We start from the raw sequence: 14,636 nt of genomic DNA on the forward strand, positions 1-14,636 counted from the left end.
GCTTCTTCTTCAGATGAAGCATCCTTAGTACTGCCAGGTGCATTTTGCATTCCAGACAGACTTTGAGAAATCAAATTGACTTGTTGAGTCAATATCTTGTTCTGAGCCAATATGGCATTCAGAGTATCAATCTCAAGAACTCCTTTCTTCTGATTTGTCCCATTGTTCACAGGATTCCTTTCAGAAGTGTACATGAATTGGTTATTTGCAACCATTTCAATTAGTTCTTGAGCTTCTGTAGGCGTCTTCTTCAGATGAAGAGATCCTCCAGCAGAGCTATCCAAAGACATCTTGGATTGTTCAGAGAGACCATCATAGAAAATACCTATGATGCTCCATTCAGAAAGCATGTCAGAAGGACATTTTCTGATCAATTGTTTGTATCTTTCCCAAGCTTCATAGAGGGATTCTCCATCCTTCTGTCTGAAGGTTTGGACTTCCACTCTAAGCTTACTCAATTTTTGAGGTGGAAAGAACTTTGCCAAGAAGGCATTGACTAGCTTTTCCCATGAGTCCAGGCTTTCTTTAGGTTGTGAGTCCAACCATGTCCTAGCTCTGTCTCTTACAGCAAAAGGGAATAGCATAAGTCTGTAGACCTCAGGGTCAACCCCATTAGTCTTGACAGTGTCACAGATTTGCAAGAATTCAGCTAAGAACTGATGAGGATCTTCCAATGGAAGTCCATGGAACTTGCAATTCTGTTGCATTAGAGAAACTAATTGAGGCTTAAGCTCAAAGTTGTTTGCTCCAATGGCAGGGATAGAGATGCTTCTCCCATAGAAGTCGGGAGTAGGTGCAGTAAAGTCACCCAGCACCTTCCTTGCATTGTTTGCATTGTTGTTGTTTTCGGCTGCCATGTCTTCTTCTTTGAAGATTTCTGTTAGGTCCTCTACAGAGAGTTGTGCCTTAGCTTCTCTTAGCTTTCGCTTCAAGGTCCTTTCAGGTTCAGGGTCAGCTTCAACAAGAATGCTTTTGTCTTTGTTCCTGCTCATATGAAAGAGAAGAGAATAAGAAAATGTGGAATCCTCTATGTCACAGTATAGAGATTCCTTGAGGTGTCAGAGAAGAAGAAAATTAGAAGGAAGAGGTAGAAGAATTCGAACTTAATCAGATAGAGTTCGAATTGTGCGTTGAGAAGGAGTGGTACTCAATAAGTAGAAGGATGTGAGAAGTGGGGAAGAGATTTTTCAAAAATTAAGTTAAAAAGATTTTAAAAACATTTTGAAAAACTTTAATTGATTTTCGAAAACCAAGAGTGGGAAAGAAATCAAGTAATTTTTGAAAAAGATTTTGAAATTAGAAATTAAAAAGATATGATTGAAAACTATTTAAAAAAAAAGATTTGATTTTAAAAATTAATGACTTGCCTAACAAGAAAAGATATGATTCAAACATTAAACCTTTATCAACAGAAAAGGCAACATACTTGAAATGTTGAATCAAATCATTAATTGATAGCAAGTATTTTTGAAAAAGGAAAGAAATTGATTTTGAAAAAGATTTGATTGAAAAGATATGATTTGAAAAAGATTTGATTTTGAAAAACTTTGAAAACTTGAAAAAAATTGATTTGAAAACAAAATCTTCCCTCTTGTGCCATCCTGGCGTTAAACGCCCAGAATGGTGCACATTCTGGCGTTTAACGCCCAATGCACTACCTTTTTGGGCGTTAAACGCCCAACCAGGCACCCTGGCTGGCGTTTAAACGCCAGTCTATCCTTCTTCACTGGGCGTTTTGAACGCCCAGCTTTTTCTGTGTAATTCCTCTGCTGCATGTTCTGAATCTTCAGTTCCCTGTACTATTGACTCGAAAATAGAACCAAGATCAAATAAACAATGCATGAAAGACACCAAACTTAAAATAAGACACTAGACTCAACAAGAAACATAAAATCTTTTTTTGGTTTTTATGGTTTTGTAATTTTTTTGTGCTTTTTCGAAAATTATATGAAAATAGAAAATAAAGGTTTCAGAATTCTTAATTTGAATTCCAGGAATCATTGCAATTCTAGTCTAAGACTCCGGTCCAGGAATTAGACATGGCTTCACAGCCAGCCAAGCTTTCAGAGAAAGCTTCGGTCCAAAACACTAGACATGGCCAATGGCCAGCCAAGCCTCAGCAGATCATTGCTCCAACAGCAAGATTGATAGAAATCAACAAGCTCTTGTAATGATAAGTTGAAACCTCGGTCCAATAAGATTAGACATGGCTTCTCAGCCAGCCAGACTTCAACAGATCATCATGAAACTCTAGAACTCATTCTTAAGAACTCTGAAAAAAATACCTAATCTAAGCAACAAGATGAACCGTCAGTTGTCCATACTCGAAACAATCCCCGGCAACGGCGCCAAAAACTTGGTGGGGCGAAATCGTGATCACTACAACTTCGCACAACTAACCAGCAAGTGCACTGGGTCGTCCAAGTAATAAACCTTACGCGAGTAAGGGTCGATCCCACGGAGATTGTTGGTATGAAGCAAGCTATGGTCACCTTGTAAATCTTAGTCAGGCAGACTCAAATGGGTATAGATGATGAACGAAACATAAAGATAAAGATAGAGATACTTATGTATATCATTGGTCAGAGCTTCAGATAAGCGTATGAAGATGCTTGGTCCCTTTCGTCTCTCTGCTTTCCTACTATCTTCATCCAATCCTTCTTACTCCTTTCCATGGCAAGCTTATGCAAGGGTTTCACTGTTGTCAGTGGCTACCTCCCATTCTCTCAGTGGAAATGTTCAACGCACCCTATCACGGCACGGCTATCCATCTGTCGGTTCTCAATCAGGCCGGAATAGAATCCAGTGATTCTTTTGCGTCTGTCACTAACGCCCCGCCCTCAGGAGTTTGAAGCACGTCACAGTCATTCAATCATTGAATCCTACTCAGAATACCACAGACAAGGTTAGACCTTCCGGATTCTCTTGAATGCCGCCATCAGTTCTTGCCTATACCACGAAGACTCTAATCTCACAGAATGGCTGGCTCGTTTGTCAGGCGAGCGCTCGGTTGTCAGGCGATCAACCATGCATCGTGTATCAGGAATCCAAGAGATATTCACCCAATCTAAGGTAGAACGGAGGTGGTTGTCAGTCACCCGTTCATAGGTGAGAATGATGATGAGTGTCACGGATCATCACATTCATCAAGTTGAAGAACAAGTGATATCTTGGAACAAGAACAAGCGGAATTGAATAGAAGAACAATAGTAATTGCATTAATACTCGAGGTACAGCAGAGCTCCACACCTTAATCTATGGTGTGTAGAAACTCCACCGTTGAAAATACATAAGAACAAGGTCTAGGCATGGCCGAATGGCCAGGCTCCCAAAGTGATCAAAAGATCTAAAGATCAAAAGATTCCAAAGATCAGAAGATGTCAAATACAATAGTAAAAGGTCCTATATATAGGGAACTAGTAGCCTAGGGTGTACAGAGATGAGTAAATGACATAAAAATCCACTTCCGGGCCCACTTGGTGTGTGCTTGGGCTGAGCAATGAAGCATTTTCGTGTAGAGACTCTTCTTGGAGTTAAACGCCAGCTTTGGTTCCAGTTTGGGCGTTTAACTCCCATTCTTGTGCCAGTTCCGGCGTTTAACGCTGGGAATACTGAGGGTGACTTTGAACGCCGGTTTGGGCCATCAAATCTTGGGCAAAGTATAGACTATCATATATTGCTGGAAAGCCCAGGATGTCTACTTTCCAACGCCATTGAAAGCGCGCCAATTGGGCTTCTGTAGCTCCAGAAAATCCACTTCGAGTGCAGGGAGGCCAGAATCCAACAGCATCTGCAGTCCTTTTCAGTCTCTGAATCAGATTTTTGCTCAGGTCCCTCAATTTCAGCCAGAAAATACCTGAAATCACAGAAAAAACACACAAACTCATAGTAAAGTCCAGAAAAGTGAATTTTAACTAAAAACTAATAAAAATATACTAAAAACTAACTAGATCCTATTAAAAACATACTAAAAACAATGCCAAAAAGCGTATAAATTATCCGCTCATCAATCCCAAACCAGGCGTATAACGCCTTTGAGCAAATTGAAGCAAGTGACAAGGCCCCAAGAGAGTTGATTGTGGGAATGAATTCCAGGGTTCCAAATCTTGCTTTTACGTCCGTCTTCTTGTGGATCACCATTATTTCCACCTGGTGGCAAGCAATTTGAATTCTCACAGAGACATCCGAACAACCTTCTAGACCCATTCAAGTGAGTTCTATACCAATCCTTGCACTTCGATTTGGAGCATGCAACCATATTGGACCTTGCTTGACAACTCTTGCCACTAACCATCTTCCTCTTACTCTTAATGTCACAAAGAACTCTAAGTTGACCATCCATCTCTAGTAGCCCATATTCAAGTGGGAATGTAAGGATTAAGGATAGAAATTTTACCCACTTGAATGTTGTATTGGATGGTGATGGCTTTGGAAGAGGTCTTGCAAGCTCCACTTCCTTGTGTTTTTCTTTGAATTCTTCTACCTTTTTGCAAGCTTCCTCAATTTCAACCTCTTCCTCTTAGTAGCTTTCTTCTAATGCAATCTCTTCTTCATTACTTACCAAGGGCATTGGAGGTTGTGCATCTTCCTCTTCTTCTAATTGCTTGCTTATTTGGCTCATTTGCACTTTCAAGTTTCTTATTGAGGCTCTGGTTTCCTGCATAAAACTTTTCAAGATTGCTTCCAAATCATTGTTCTGTTGGGACTGAGAAGACTGAAACTGGTGGTTATTAGAATTATTTTGTTGAAAAACACCCTGAGAACTATGATTAAAATTTTGTGGCCTCTGAGGTTGCTCTCCCCACTCAAAATTTGGGTGTTGTGTGTTGATAGTTGGGATTTGCATGCCACTCATCTGTTGAGTAAGTAGACTTAATTGCTGAGTCATAAGCTTATTTTGGGTAAGAATAGCATTAAGAGTTTCTACTTCCATAACACTCTTCTTCTGAGAAGTCTCAATATCTGATGGTGGCTCTTGACATGGGTAGAAAGATGATGGTTCTTGGTAGTTGGAACATGGAGCACTGAAGTTTCTTTGGTTTTGGCTTTGCCAACGAAAATTTTAATAGTTCCTCCATCCACCATAGTATGAATCACTACTTGGATGTAAGTAGTAACCCATGTGATCTCTTTCCATTATTTTTCCTTAGCACAAAACACCAAAAAAGATTAAACGCACCATGTGGTAAATAGGAAAGCAAAGAAGATAAAACAAAAATATTTTTTTTAGAGAAAAATTACTACAGGGACACCAAACTTAATTTCAAAAATTACCAAAAATATTAGTGCTATTAAATAAGTTTTTTTATAAAAAAACTAAATAATAAAGGAAAAGGAAAGGAACGAATCAGGGGAAAGGGGTAAATGAAAAGGAAAAAAAGAATGTAAAGGAAAAAGAAAAAAATAACGTTAAAGGAAAAAAAAAGAAAAATACCGTGAAAGATTTTTTTTTTTGAAAATTCAAAACAAAATTTTTTAAATAAAATTAAAACTAAAATGCCTAATCTAAGTAATCAAACAACTAATAGTTGTTAATCACTATCAATCCCCGGCAACGGCGCCAAAAACTTGATGCGGTATTTATAACCCACACTTACTAACCGGCAAGTGCACCGGGTCGTACCAAGTAATACCTTACGTGACTAAGGGTCGATCCCACGAGGATTGATGGATTAAGCAACAGTTATTGAGTGTTAAGCTTAGTTAGGCAAGCAGAAATTGGTTTTGAGATGTTCAAAAAGTTTAAGTTCGAATTCAAAATATCAAAAATATAGACAATTAAATAAATTGGGAATAAAATATGGATAAACAGTTAAGGCTTCAGAGTTATCTATTTTTTCCGGATTAACTTTTCTTACTAACTATTTTAATTATGTAGGATTTAATTTATGGTAAACTATATGTGAGTAGACCCTAATTCCTTAGACCTTCCTAGTCTCCTCCAAAATTCATTAACTGCCAATTCCTTGGTCAGTTAATTCCAATTAAGGGGTACATGATCAAATTCCAATTTGCATGCCACAAAAACTCTAATTACCCAAAGAATAAAAGGATTATATGTCACGTATCCCGTTAAATCCAGATAATTAGAATTTAGGAGAATATGTTTTCAAGCTGTTGTTCAAGTATAGAGCTTTTCCAAGTTATACAAGAACTCAAATAGAAAGAGGGTCATACTTCCGTTCCACCCAAATTCATAAGATAAAGAACGAAAACAATTCTTAAATATAAATCCAAAACATAAATTAAAATAGAAAAAGTAATAAAATCAATCCATACAAATAGACAGAGCTCCTAAACTAAATAGTGGAGGTTTACTTGCTCTTGGAATGTAGAATGTAAATTTGTATAGAATTTCCTAATGGAATCCCTCTAATGTAATGTTTGAATAGAAGAGAAGTCTCCCCTATTTATAACTAATCCTAATTAATTTTAAAATCTAATTATCTAAAAATATAAATAAAAATAATATCTTTTCCTAAAAGATAAGATTTGAATTTAAATTCGAATTAATTTACAGATCTTCAGTTGATGGGTGGGGACCACTTGCTTTGTCCATTCTGCAGCTTCTAATCTGTGTTTTCTGTATTATTGTAGATCACGTATGTGACGCGTCCGCGTTGTCCACACGCTCGCATCATTTGTGCAGATTCCAGTCCACGCGTTCGCGTCAGGTACGCGATCGCGCCATTGCAATTTCTCCATTCCGCACAGTTGTGTAAGCCATGCGTCTGCGTCGGTCTTCGCTGGTCATCTCTTTGGTTTCTTCTTTTTCTCTGCAGAAACTTCATCAAATCCCTCCGAATGCTATCTAAAATAAATAAAATTGCACAAAACTCAAAATAGCATCCATAGTGGCTAAAATATAATTAATTCTTAATTAAACTCAACAAATTAGATGCAAATTCACAAGGAAAAGATAGATAAGATGCTCACGCATCACTCATCAACGACCTCAGGCTCATAATGAACACCCTACGAAAGCATCGGATGCGACTCAACCCGACAAAATGCGCCTTCGGAATGAATGCAGGAAAATTCCTCGGCTTCATGAGCACGCAACGCGGGGTCGAAGCCAACCCAGAGAAATGTCGCGCCATCCTCGACATGACAAACCCAAAAAACCTCAACGACATCCAAAAGCTCACTGGCCGGCTAACAGCGCTATCCCGCTTCCTCGGAGCATCGGCACAAAAAGCAATCCCCTTCTTTAAACTAATGAAGAAAGGAGCCCCCTTCAAATGGGAAGCAGAATGCGAAGAAGCGTTCCAACACTACAAAAGAGTCCTAGCGGAACCACCAGTCCTCGCCAAACCTCAAACAGGGGAGACCCTCTACCTATACCTCTCCATAACGGAAGAGGCACTCGCAGCAGCACTCATCCACGAAAACAAGCAGAAAGAACAAAGACCTATATACTTCATAAGCAAGGTCCTACAAGATGCAGAAACCTGCTACTCACGCCTAGAAAAACTCGCGTTCGCACTCCTCACGGCCTCCCGGCGCTTAAGACAATACTTTCAGGCCCATCATGTGACAGTCCGGACCGACCAAGCAGTCAAACAGGTACTACAAAAGCCCGACCTAGCAGGAAGAATGCTAGCATGGTCCATTGAGCTGTCCCAATTCCAAATCAAGTTCGAACCCCGAAACGCAATCAAAGCACAAGCCATGGCCGACTTCATCGCCAAAATGACTCCGGGAAACACCACTCCCGAGTCATGGAAGCTGCACGTCGACGGCTTATCAAACGTCACCACCGGAGGTGCCGAGGTCATACTCGAAACCCAAAATGGGGTCGTAATCGAACAGTCAGTACGATACGAATTCCCGGTTTCTAACAATCAAGCAGAATATGAGGCCCTCCAGGAAGGCCTAGCCCTAGCCAAGGACGTTGGAGCGAAAGTCCTGAAAGTAAGCACCGATTCACAGGTAGTCAGCTCCCAAATCAACGGAGACTACCAACACGCGACCCTTTACTTCAACAATACCTCGCCAAGGTAAACGAACTGAAAGAAGGGTTCAATCACATTACCATATGGCACGTTCCCAGAGAACAAAATACCAGAGCAGATCTCTTCTCCAAGCTAGCCAGCACCAAACCAGGACACGGCAACAAATCGCTAAATCAGGAAGTCGTTAAATCACCATCCATATCCACAACAGCTAACGCTTGCCTAACACTCTCTAGACAAGGATCATGGACCTACCCCATGGTGCACGAAATTGTGATCAATACTTTTCAAAACATAAACAATCCCTAGTAATGGCTCCAAAGACTTGGTGCTCAATACCATGGCATAAACACAACTTCGCACAACTAACCAGCAAGTGCACTGGGTCGTCCAAGTAATAAACCTTACGCGAGTAAGGGTCGATCCCACGGAGATTGGTGGTATGAAGCAAGCTATGGTCACCTTGTAAATCTTAGTCAGGCAGACTCAAATGGATATGGTGATGAACGAAAATAACATAAAAGATAAAGATAGAGATACTTATGTATATCATTGGTGTAAGAGCTTCAGACAAGCGTATGAAGATGCCTTCCCTTCTGTCTCTCTGCTTTCCTACAGTCTTCATCCAATCCTTCTTACTCCTTTCCATGGCAAGCTCGTGTAGGGTTTCACCGTTGTCAGTGGCTACCTCCCATCCTCTCAGTGAAAATACGTCCCTGATGCTCTGTCACAGCATAGGCTAATCATCTGTCGGTTCTCAATCAGACCGGAATAGAATCCAGTGATTCTTTTGGCGTCTGTCACTAACGCCCCGCCCTCAGGAGTTTGAAGCACGTCACAGTCATTCAATCATCGAATCCTACTCAGAATACCACAGACAAGGTTAGACCTTCCGGATTCTCTTGAATGCCGCCATCAGTTCTTGCCTATACCACGAAGACTCTGATCTCACGGAATGGCTGGCTCGTTTGTCAGGCGAGCACTCGGTTGTCAGGCGATCAACCATGCATCATGCAATCAGAAATCCAAGAGATATTCACTAAACCTCAGATGCTTGTAGAACAAGAGTGGTTGTCAGTCACTTTGTTCATGAGTGAGAATGGTGATGATCCGTGACAATCATCACCTTCATCAAGTTGAAGAACAAGTGATATCTTGGACAAAGAACAAGCGGAATTGAATGGAAGAACAATAGTAATTGCATTAATACTCGAGGTACAGCAGAGCTCCACACCTTAATCTATGGTGTGTAGAAACTCCACCGTTGAAAATACATAAGAACAAGGTCTAGGCATGGCCGTGAGGCCAGCCTCTAAGATAGCATAAAACTAGAAGATAGCTACCAAGATTTCTAGACTTCAAATACAATAGCAAAAGGTCCTACTTATAGAAAACTAGTAGCCTAAGGTGTACAAAGATGAGTAAATGACATAAAAATCCACTTCCGGGCCCACTTGGTGTGTGCTTGGGCTGAGCAATGAAGCATTTTCGTGTAGAGACTTGTCTTGGAGTTAAACGCCAGCTTTTATGCCAGTTTGGGCGTTTAACTCCCAATTAGGTGCCAGTTCCGGCGTTTAACGCTGGAATTTCTGTAGGTGACTTTGAACGCCGGTTTGGGCCATCAAATCTTGGGCAAAGTATGGACTATCATATATTGCTGGAAAGCCCAGGATGTCTACTTTCCAACGCCGTTGAGAGCGCGCCAATTGGGCTTCTGTAGCTCCAGAAAATCCACATCGAGTGCAGGGAGGTTAGAATCCAACAGCATCTGCAGTCCTTTTGAGTCTCTGGATCAGATTTTTGCTCAGGTCCCTCAATTTCAGCCAGAAAATACCTGAAATCACAGAAAAACACACAAACTCATAGTAAAGTCCAGAAAAGTGAATTTTAAATAGAAACTAATAAAAATATACTAAGAACTCAACTAAAACTACTAAAAACATACTAAAAACAATGCCAAAAAGTGTATAAATTATCCGCTCATCACAACACCAAACTTAAATTGTTGCTTGTCCTCAAGCAACTGAAAATCAAATAAGATAAAAAGAAGAGAATACGCAATGAATTCCAAAAACATCTATGAAGATCAGAATTAATTAGATGAGCGGGGCTTTTAACTTTTTGCCTCTGAATAGTTTTGGCATCTCACTCTATCCTTTGAAATTCAGAATGGTTGGCTTCTTTAGGAACTCAGAATCCAGATAGTGTTATTGATTCTCCTAGTTAAGTATGATGATTCTTGAACACAGCTACTTATTGAGTCTTGGCCGTGGCCCAAAGCACTCTGTCTTCCAGTATTACCACCGGATACATACATGCCACAGACACATAATTGGGTGAACCTTTTCAGATTGTGACTCAGCTTTGCCAAAGTCCCCAATTAGAGGTGTCCAGGGTTCTTAAGCACACTCTTATTGCCTTGGATCACAACTTTATTTCTTTCTTTTTCTTTTTCTTTTTTTTCTTCTCTTTTTTTTCGGTTTTTTTTTTTTTTTCGCTTGCTTCCTTCTTTTTTTTTGTATTCACTGCTTTTTCTTGCTTCAAGAATCATTTTTATGATTTTTCAGATCCTCAGTAACATGTCTCCTTTTTCATCATTCTTTCAAGAGCCAACATTCATAAACCACAAATTCAAAAGACATATGCACTGTTCAAGCATACATTCAGAGAACAAAAGTGTTGCCACCACATCAAAATAATTAAACTGGTATAAAATTTAAAATTCATGCAATTCTTTTCTTTTCAATTTAAGCACGTTTTTATTCAAGAGAGGTGATGGATTCATAGGACATTCATAACTTTAAGGCATAGACACTAAGACACTAATGATCACAAGACACAAACATAGATAATCATAAGCACTTAAAATTCGAAAAACAGAAGAATAAAGAACAAGGAAATCAAGGAACGGGTCCACCTTAGTGATGGCGGCTCTTCCTTTCTCTTGAAGGTCCTATGGAGTGCTTGAGCTCCTCAATGTCTCTTCCTTGCCTTTGTTGCTCCTCTCTCATGATTCTTTGATCTTCTCTTATTTCATGGAGGAGAATGGAGTGTTCTTGGTGCTCCACCCTTAGTTGTCCCATGTTGGAACTCAATTCTCCTAGGGAGGTGTTTAGTTGCTCCCAATAGTTTTGTGGAGGAAAGTGCATCCCTTGAGGTATCTCAGGGATCTCATGATGAGAGGGGTCTCTTGTGTGCTCCATCCTTTTCTTGGTAATGGGCTTATCCTCATCAATGGTGATGTCTCCCTCTATGTCAACTCCAACTGAATAACAGAGGTGACAAATGAGGTGAGGAAAGGCTAACCTTGCCAAGGTAGAGGACTTGTCCGCCACCTTGTAGAGTTCTTGGGCTATAACCTCATGAACTTCCACTTCTTCTCCAATCATGATGCTATGGATCATGATGGCCCGGTCTAGAGTAACTTCGGACCGGTTGCTAGTGGGAATGATTGAGCGTTGGATAAACTCCAACCATCCTCTAGCCACGGGTTTGAGGTCATGCCTTCTCAATTGAACCGGCTTGCCTCTTGAATCTCTCTTCCATTGTGCGCCCTCTTCACATATGATTGTGAGGACTTGGTCCAACCTTTGATCAAAGTTGACCCTTCTAGTGTAAGGATGTTCATCTCCTTGCATCATAGGCAAGTTGAACGCCACCCTCACACTTTCCGGACTAAAATCCAAGTATTTCCCCCGAACCATTGTGAGATAATTCTTTGGATCCGGGTTCATACTTTGATCATGGTTCTTGGTGATCCATGAATTGGCATAGAACTCTTGAACCATCAAGATTCCGACTTGTTGAATGGGGTTGGTAAGTACTTCCCAACCTCTTCTTCGGATCTCATGGCGGATCTCCGGATATTCACCCTTTTTGAGTGAAAAGGGGACCTCGGGGATCACCTTCTTCAAGGCCACAACTTCGTAGAAGTGGTCTTGATGCACCCTTGAGATGAATCTATCCATCTCCCATGACTCGGATGTGGAAGCTTTTGCCTTCCCTTTCCTCTTTCTAGAGGTTTCTCCGGCCTTGGATGCCATAATGGTTATGGAAAAACGAAAAAACAACGCTTTTACCACACCAAACTTAAAATGTTTGCTCGTCCTCGAGCAAAAGAAGAAAGAAGAGAGTAGAAGAAGAAGAAATGAGGAAGAGGGAGATGGTGGTGTATTCGGCCAAAGAGGGGGAGAAGTGTTGTTTAGGTTGTGTGAAAATGAAGGGGTTAAGAAGGGTTTATATAGGAGAGAGGGGAGATGAGGTTCGGCCATTATGGGTGGGTTTTGGGAGGGAAAGTGGTTTGAATTTGAAGGGTGAGGTTGGTGGGGTTTTATGAAGGATGGATGTGAGTGGTGAAGAGAAAGATGGGATTTGATAGGTGAGGGGTTTTTGGGGAAGAGGTGTTGAGGTGATTGGTGAATGGGGGAAGAAGAGAGAGAGTGGTGGTGGGGTTGGTGGGGATCCTGTGGGGTCCACAGATCCTGTGGTGTCAAGGAAAAGTCATCCCTGTACCAAATGGCATCAAAAATCACGTTTTGACCCATTTCTGGCGTTAAACGCCGGGCTGATGCCCATTCCTGGCGTTTAACACCAGGTTTTAGCCCTTTTCTGGCGTTTAACGCCAGTCTGGTGCCCCTTTCTGGCGTTAAACGCCCAGAATGGTGCCAGACTGGGCGTTAAACGCCCAACTGCTAGGCTTACTGGCGTTTGAACGCCAGCAGCATCTTCCTCCAGGGTGTGCTGTTTTTCTTCCTGTTTTTCATTTTGTTTTTGCTTTTTCAATGGATTTTGTTACTTCTTATGATCATCAACCTACAAAAAACATAAAATAACAAAAGAAACTATAAAATATAATCATTGGGTTGCCTCCCAACAAGCGCTTCTTTAATGTCAGTAGCTTGACAGAGGGCTCTCATGGAGCCTCACAGATACTCAGAGCAATGTTGGAACCTCCCAACACCAAACTTAGAGTTTGAATGTGGGGGTTCAACACCAAACTTAGAGTTTGGTTGTGGCCTCCCAACACCAAACTTAGAGTTTGACTGTGGGGGCTCTGTTTGTCTCTGATTTGAGAGAAGCTCTTCATGCTTCTTCTCCATGGTGACAGAGGGATATCCTTGAGCCTTAAACACAAAGGATTCTCCATTCACTTGAATGATCAGTTCACCTCTATCAACATCAATCACAGCCTTTGCTGTGGCTAGGAAAGGTCTGCCAAGGATGATGGTTTCATCCATGCATTTCCCAGTCTCTAGGACTATGAAATCAGTAGGAATGTACTGGTCTTCAACCTTTACCAGAACATTCTCTACAAGTCCATGAGCTTGTTTTCTTGAGTTGTCTGCCATCTCTAGTGAGATTCTTGCAGCTTGTACCTCAAAGATCCTTAGCTTCTCCATTACTGAGAGAGGCATGAGGTTTACACTTGACCCTAAGTCACACAGAGCCTTCTTGAAGGTCATGGTGCCTATGGTACAAGGTATGGAAAACTTCCCAGGATCTTGTCTCTTTTGAGGTAATTTCTGCCTAGACAAGTCATCCAGTTCTTTGGTGAGCAAAGGAGGTTCATCCTCCCAAGTCTCATTTCCAAATAACTTATCATTTAGCTTCATGATTGCTCCAAGGTATTTAGCAACTTGCTCTTCAGTGACATACTCGTCCTCTTCAGAGGAAGAATACTCATCAGAGCTCATGAATGGCAGAAGTAAGTCCAATGGAATCTCTATGGTCTCATTTTGAGCCTCAGATTCCCATGGTTCCTCATTAGGGAACTCAGTGGAGGTCAGTGCACGCCCTTTGAAGCCTTCCTCATTGGCGTCCACTTTCTCTCCATCCTCTCCAAATTCGGCCAGGTTTATGGCTTTGCACTCTCCTTTTGGATTTTCTTCTGTGTTGCTTGGGAGAGTACTTGGAGGGAGTTCAGTAACTTTCTTGCTCAGCTGTCCCACTTGTCCTTCCAAATTCCTAATGGAAGACCTTGTTTTAGTCATGAAACTTTGAGTGGTTTTGATTAGATCAGAGACCATGGTTGCTAAGTCAGAGGGGTTCTGCTTAGGATTCTCTGTCTGTTGCTGAGAAGATGATGGAAAAGGCTTGCCATTGCTAAACCTGTTTCTTCCACCATTATTGTTGTTGAAACCTTGTTGAGGTTTCTCTTGATTCTTCCATGAGAAATTTGGGTGATTTCTCCATGAAGAATTATAGGTGTTACCATAGGGTTCTCCTAGGTAATTCACCTCTTCCATTGAAGGGTTCTCAGGATCATAAGCTTCTTCTTCAGATGAAGCATCCTTAGTACTGCCAGGTGCATTTTGCATTCCAGACAGACTTTGAGAAATCAAATTGACTTGTTGAGTCAATATCTTGTTCTGAGCCAAAATGGCATTCAGAGTATCAATTTCAAGAACTCCTTTCTTCTGACTTGTCCCATTGTTCACAGGATTTCTCTCAGAAGTGTACATGAATTGGTTATTTGCAATCATTTCAATGAGCTCTTGAGCTTCTGTAGGCGTTTTCTTCAGATGAAGAGATCCCCCAGCAGAGCTATCCAAAGACATCTTGGATAGTTCAGAGAGACCATCATAGAAAATTCCTATGATGCTCCATTCAGAAAGCATGTCAGAAGGACATTTTCTGATCAATTGTTTGTATCTTTTCCAAGCTTCATAGAGGGATTCTCCA

The 14,636-nt window shown here is 41.0% G+C and overlaps 1 non-coding gene across 1 annotated transcript; it reads left to right on the forward strand.

Moving 5' to 3' along the window:
- Window positions 1-344: 344 nt before the first annotated feature.
- Window positions 345-452, forward strand: LOC130953870 (small nucleolar RNA R71). The gene has a single exon (XR_009076031.1). It is a non-coding gene; the product is annotated as a small nucleolar RNA R71 (small nucleolar RNA).
- The last annotated feature ends 14,184 nt before the right edge of the window (window positions 453-14,636 follow it).

This window comes from Arachis stenosperma, chromosome 9 (assembly GCF_014773155.1).
Source record: "Arachis stenosperma cultivar V10309 chromosome 9, arast.V10309.gnm1.PFL2, whole genome shotgun sequence".
Lineage (NCBI taxonomy): Eukaryota > Viridiplantae > Streptophyta > Magnoliopsida > Fabales > Fabaceae > Arachis > Arachis stenosperma.